The following is a 6,077-nucleotide window of genomic DNA, read 5'->3' on the forward strand; positions in this document are numbered from 1 at the left end:
AGCGAGACTCCGTCTCAAAAAAAAAAAAAAAAAAAAAAAGTATGTGTGTGTATGTGTGTGTGTATATATATATATTGCACAAATGGTGCACAAAAGTGTTAAGCTCCATCCATGACTTTTTTGCAAACAGCACGCCCAAGTCACCGGCACCAGAACTGGAAAAGGAATATCATTGGCCCCAGGAGCCCACGGGCCCCTCCCCTCAGATCTTCCAGCGGTGATCATATCTCCTGACTTCTCATTTCCTCTGTTTATCCGCTAGGCTGTTCAGCCAGGAGATAACAGAAGGTTTTTGAAAGCCCCAGAAATGTTAAACTAAAGAGCGTGTTTCTAGGCAGAAGGTCCATTACTCTTGTTGATTTCCTCTGGATTTGTGAGCCAAGAAGCCCTTGTCTTAGGAAATAAACTGTTTCTCACAAAACAATTGCCAGTTCCATTTGTCATTATCTTTATTTCTCTCGTTCAGCTCACCCTTAAGACCCCATTGCACCGTCATGCAGTTTCTTGCTTTGCTTTTTTTTTTTAGTAGATTTTTAATTTTAATTGTGGTAAAATATACATGACATAAAATGTACCACTCTAAACATTCTGAAGTGCAGAGTCCAATGGCATTAAGCACATTCACACTGTTGTGCAACCATCACCACCATCCATTTCCAGAACTTTCTCAGTTTGCAAAACTGAAACTCTGTCCCCATGAAACACTTACTCCCCATCCCCCTCCCCAGCCTCTGGGACCCACCGTTCTACGTTCTGCTTTTATGAATCTGACGACTCTAGGGACCTCCTATAAGTGGAATCACACAGTGTTTGTCTTTTTGTGTCTGGCTTATTTCACTGAACATGTCTTCATCCACCTCGTGGCATGTGTCAGAATTTCCTCTCTCTTTGTGGGGGGTGGGGACGGAGTTTCGCTCTTGTTGCCCAGGCGGGAGGGCAGTGGTGCCATCTCAGCTCACTGCAACCTCCACCTCCCGGGTTCAGGTGATTCTCCTGCCTCAGCCTCCCATGTAGCAGGGATTACAGGTGCACACCACAGCAAGACTCCACCTCAAAAAAAAAAAAAAAAAAAAATTGCGTTGTTGAGATGAACCACGTTTTGTTTATTAATTCTTCTATCTCAGGACACTTGTGCTGTTTCCACCCTTTGGCTATTGTGAATAATGGCTGCTGTGAACATGGACTTGCAAATATAGGTCCTACCAACCTCCTTTCTTTCTTTCTTTTCTTTTCTTTTTTTTTTTTTTTTTGAGGCAGAGTTTCACTCTTGTTGCCCAGGCTGGAGTGCAATGGCGCGATCTCGGCTCACCGCAACCTCCGCCTCCCAGGTTCAAGCGATTCTCCTGCCTCAGTCTCCCTAGTAGCTGGGATTACAGGCACGTGCCACCACGCCCAGCTAATTTTGTATTTTTAGCAGAGACAGAGTTTCTCCATGTTGGTCAGGCTGCTCTTGAACTCCTGACCTCAGGTGATCCGCCCGCCTCGGCCTCCCAAAGTGCTGGGACTACAGGCATGAGCCACTGAGCCTGGTCCAACAACCTGCTTTCAATTCTTCTGGGGATATACCCAGAAGTGGAATTGCTGATATGGTAATACTATTTTTAATTTTTTGAGGAACTGCCATACTGTTTCCCGCAGCAGTTGCACCATTTTACATTCTCAGCAAGGGTACACAGTATTCCAATTTCTCTACCTCTTGATCAACACTTGTTATTTTCCAGGTTGCTTGGCTGGTTGGTTGGTTTTGGACAGTAGCCATCCTAATGGCTGTGAAGTGGTTCTCGCTTTGCTTTTTTGGAAGGGAGGTGGGCGGGTGGCATTTTTCCACAGGAGCCTTTATATCTATGAGGCTCGAGTTGCACAATCTTGCCTGGCTTATCTCCGGGACACCTCCTGGCAGCTAATAAGAAAGGGCTATCTTTAGCCATTCTGGCTTAGAAAGGTTAGGAACCTGCCAAGGTCACAGGTAAACTGCAGCGTCAGAAAGTGAACCCGAGGTCTTATCCCCTCTTGCTTTCACTCTGCATAATTGTTATTCACTGCCTTTAGGCACAAAGAAGGTGAATTCTATGCCAAGATCACACAGCCGGTTCTAGAAGCCATGCTCTCAGGCACCAAAGGCTGACGCTCACCTGTAGTCCCGGCTACTTGGAAGGCTGAAATGAAAGGATCACCTGAGCCACTGCACTTCAGCCTGGGGGACAGAACAAGACCCCATACCAAACAAAAAAAAAAAAAAAGAAAGAAAAGAAAAGAAAGCCGGGCACAGTGGCTCACATCTGTAATCCCAGCACTTTGGGAAGCTGAGGCAGGTGGATCACCTGAGGTTGGGAGTTCAAGACCAGCTTGACCAACATGGAGAAACCCCGTCTCTACTAAAAATACAAAATGAACTGTGCGTGGTGATGCATGCCTGTAATCCCAGCTACTCTGAAGGCTGAGGCAGGAGAATCACTTGAACCTGGGAGGTGGAGGTTGCAGTGAGCTGAGAACGTGCCATTGCACTCTCCAACAAGAGTGAAACTGTCTCAAAAGAAAAAAAAAAAGAAAAGAAAAAAAATCATAGGAAAGTAACGAGATGTTCTTTAGGTGGTAGCACACATAAAAATGATGCCGGGCTGGGTACGGTGGCTCATGCCTATAATCCCAGCACTTTGGGAGCCTGAGGCAGAAGAACACGAGGTCAGGAGTTCGAGACCAGCATGGCTAACATAGTGAAACCCCATCTCTACTAAAAATACAAAAAATTAGCCGGGCATGGTGGCTGGTGCCTGTAATCCCAGCTACTCTGAAGGCTGAGGCAGGAGAATCACTTGAACCTGGGAGGTGGAGGTTGTAGTCAGCCGAGATCGTGCCATTGCACTCCAGCCTGGGCAACAGAGTGAGACTCCGTCTCAAAAAAAAAAAAAAAGAAGAAGAAGAAAAAGATGCCATCTTAACATCTTAACCGTTTCTTGCAGAAATACCAGTGTCTGGCATGGAAACAGCTCATTAGAGTCAGCACTGATCTTTTCTTTGTTTTGTTTGAGACAGGCTGGTTTCAAACTCCAGGGCTCAAGCGATCCTCCTGCCTTAGCCTCCCAAAGAACTGAGACTTACGGGCATGAGCCACTGCACCCAGCTACATGCTAGGATTCTATGTATGTTTCATTAAACAACCATATAGCACCTACCGAATAGCAGACACTATCACACCAGGCTGGGCTCAGTGGCTCACGCCTGTAATCCCAGTACTTTGGGAGGCGGAGACAGGAGGATTGCTGGAGGCCAGGAGGTCGAAGATGCAACGGATTGTGCCACTGCACTTCAGCCTGGGTGACAGAGCAATCAATACCTTGTCTCTAAAAAAAAAGCAATAAGAATTCTCACGTCAACCCTGACATAGGCACTAGTATGACCCTCATTTTACTATGGAGGAAAGTACCGCACATAGGGGTGAAATCTGCCCAGGGTAACACAGCTAGTAAGTGGCAACGCTGGGATTCGAACCCAGCAAATTTGGCTACAGACGCCATATTTCTATGCAGCCTCTCATAGAATCTACTTATTCTCTATGCTTATTGTGTGTATGCCACGCACACACTGTAGGATGTAACTTCCAGGAGAAGCTGCTCGAGGCTTTGCCTTTAGAACTCGGTCCTGCACACACCAGGGGTTCGACCTATGGAGAAATAAACAGCCGCTTTCCATCCCGCGCAGGCGCATCGGGAGGGCTAACGGAGCCTCCCGCTTCCTGCGCCGATTGGTCATCGCCGGTGACTGACGGAGGAGTGGTCAAGGCGCACCAGGCCAGAGCCAAGGCCGCTTCCCCTATACTAAGACGCTGTTCCCTATGCCTATTGGCTATTGCTTATGACTGACGTAGAAAAATTTCCAATGGAAAGCAACCTCTTCGGGAAGAGGGCGGGCTCCGCGGGCAGTCAAATTTGCGCGGGTTGGGGCACGGCGTAGTCATGGCCGCCTTCCGCGACATAGAGGAGGTGAGCCAGGGGTTGCTCAGCCTGCTGGGCGCCAACCGCGCCGAGGCGCAGCAGAGACGGCTGCTGGGGCGCCACGAGCAGGTGGTGGAGCGGCTGCTGGAGACGCAAGACGGTGCCGAGCAGCAGCTGGGAGGTGAGGGCTGGAGCGTGGGCGCGGGCCCACGGGGAATAGGGCCCGGGTGCTGGGAGGGGGCAACCAGGCTGACCTCAACACTCCTTCTTTCCTGGACTCTTCCATCTCCTGCCCTATCCCCTCTGGGACGGCGACCTCTGAGCCTTAGTTTCGCCATCTGAGAAATCGGCTTTATGACGGCAACCATCCCCCGCCCCCCAGGGGTTTACTGGTAAATACAGGAGCCCGGAAGGGTTGGCCCCTTCTGAGCGCTCTGTGAGCAGGAGCTGGGGGTCTCAGGGTTTGAATTGGAGCTCAGGAGTCAAAGCTCCGGGTTTGCATCCCAGCACCCGTCCCCATGTCCGCTGTGAGACTTGAGGTGAGTTTCTTAACTTCTCTGTGCCTCAGCTTCCTTCCTTGTCAAATAGTTGTGACAATAGCCCATCCCTTCTTCCTGATGGCATTCAGATGTTTTATGGATCACCTGCTGCTGCCAGGCCCTGGGCTCACCGCAACCTCCACCTCCTGGCTTCAAGATATTCTCCTACCTCAGCCTCCTGAGTAGCTGGGATTACAGGCGCTTGCCACCACACCCGGCTAATTTTTGTATTTTTAGTAGAGATGGGGTTTCAACACATTGGCCAGGCTGGTCTCGAACTCCTGACCTCAGGTAATCTGCCTGCCTTGGCCTCCCATAGTACTGGGACTGCAGGCGTGAGCCACTGTGCCTGGTCCATCTTCACTTTTTTTTTTTTTTTTTTTTTTTTGAGACGGAGTCTCGCTCTGTCGCCCAGACTGGAGTGCAGTGGCTGGATCTCAGCTCACTGCAAGCTCCGCCTTCCAGGTTTACGCCATTCTCCTGCCTCAGCCTCCCGAGTAGTCCCGGGACTACAGGCGCCCGCCACCTCGCCCAGCTAGTTTTTTGTATTTTTTAGTAGAGACGGGGTTTCACCGTGTTAGTCAGGATGGTCTCGATCTCCTGACCTCGTGATCCGACCCTCTCGGCCTCCCAAAGTGCTGGGATTATAGGCTTGAGCCACCGCGCCCGGCCCATCTTCACTATTTTTAACTGCACAGTTCAGTGGCGTTAAGCACATTCACACTGCTGTGCAACCATCATCACCATCATCTATCTCCAGAACTTTCTCATCTTTCCAGACTGAAGCTCTGCCCCCATAAAACACTCACTCCACATCCCCTTCTCAGACCCTGGCACCCACCACGGATCTCCTTTCTGTCTCAAATCTGACTCCTCTAGGAACTTCACAGAGGAATTGTACAATATCTACCCTTCATGGTGGAATCATACAATATCTACCCTTTCGTGTCTGGCTTATTTCACGGAGCATAATGTCCTCCAGGTTCATCCATGTTATAGCCTGTGTCAGAATTTCCTTCCGTTTTATTCACTTATGGTGAGACAGAGTCTCGCTCCATTGCCCAGGCTGTAATACAGTGGTGTGATCTTGGCTGACTGCAGCCTCTGCCTCCCAGACTCAAGTGATCCTCTCACCTCAGCCTCCCAAGTAGCTGAGAAGACACTTATGCACCACCATGCCCGTCTAATTTTTGTATTTTTAGTAGAGACAGGGTTTCACCATGTTGGCTAGGCTGGTCTTGAACTCACAGCCTCAAGTGATCACCCGCCTCGGCCTCCCAAAGTACTGGGATGACAAGTGTGAGCCATCACACCTGGCCAGAATTTCCTTCCATTTTAAAGCTGAGTCATATTCCACGATATAGAAGGATGGACTGCATTGTGTTCATTCATTCATCCATCCATGGACACTTGAGTTGTATCCACCTTTTGGCTGTGGTGAATAACCCTGCTATGAACACGGGTGACCAAATATCTCTTCAAGACTCTATTTTTTTTTTTTTTCAAGATAGAGTCTTGCTCTGTCGCCCAGGCTGGAGAGCAGTGGTGTGATCTCTGCTCACTGCAACCTGTGCCTCCCAGGTTGAAGCGATTCTCCTGCCTCAGC

This window comes from Piliocolobus tephrosceles, chromosome 21, assembly GCF_002776525.5.
Source record: "Piliocolobus tephrosceles isolate RC106 chromosome 21, ASM277652v3, whole genome shotgun sequence".
NCBI classification, from domain to species: domain Eukaryota; kingdom Metazoa; phylum Chordata; class Mammalia; order Primates; family Cercopithecidae; genus Piliocolobus; species Piliocolobus tephrosceles.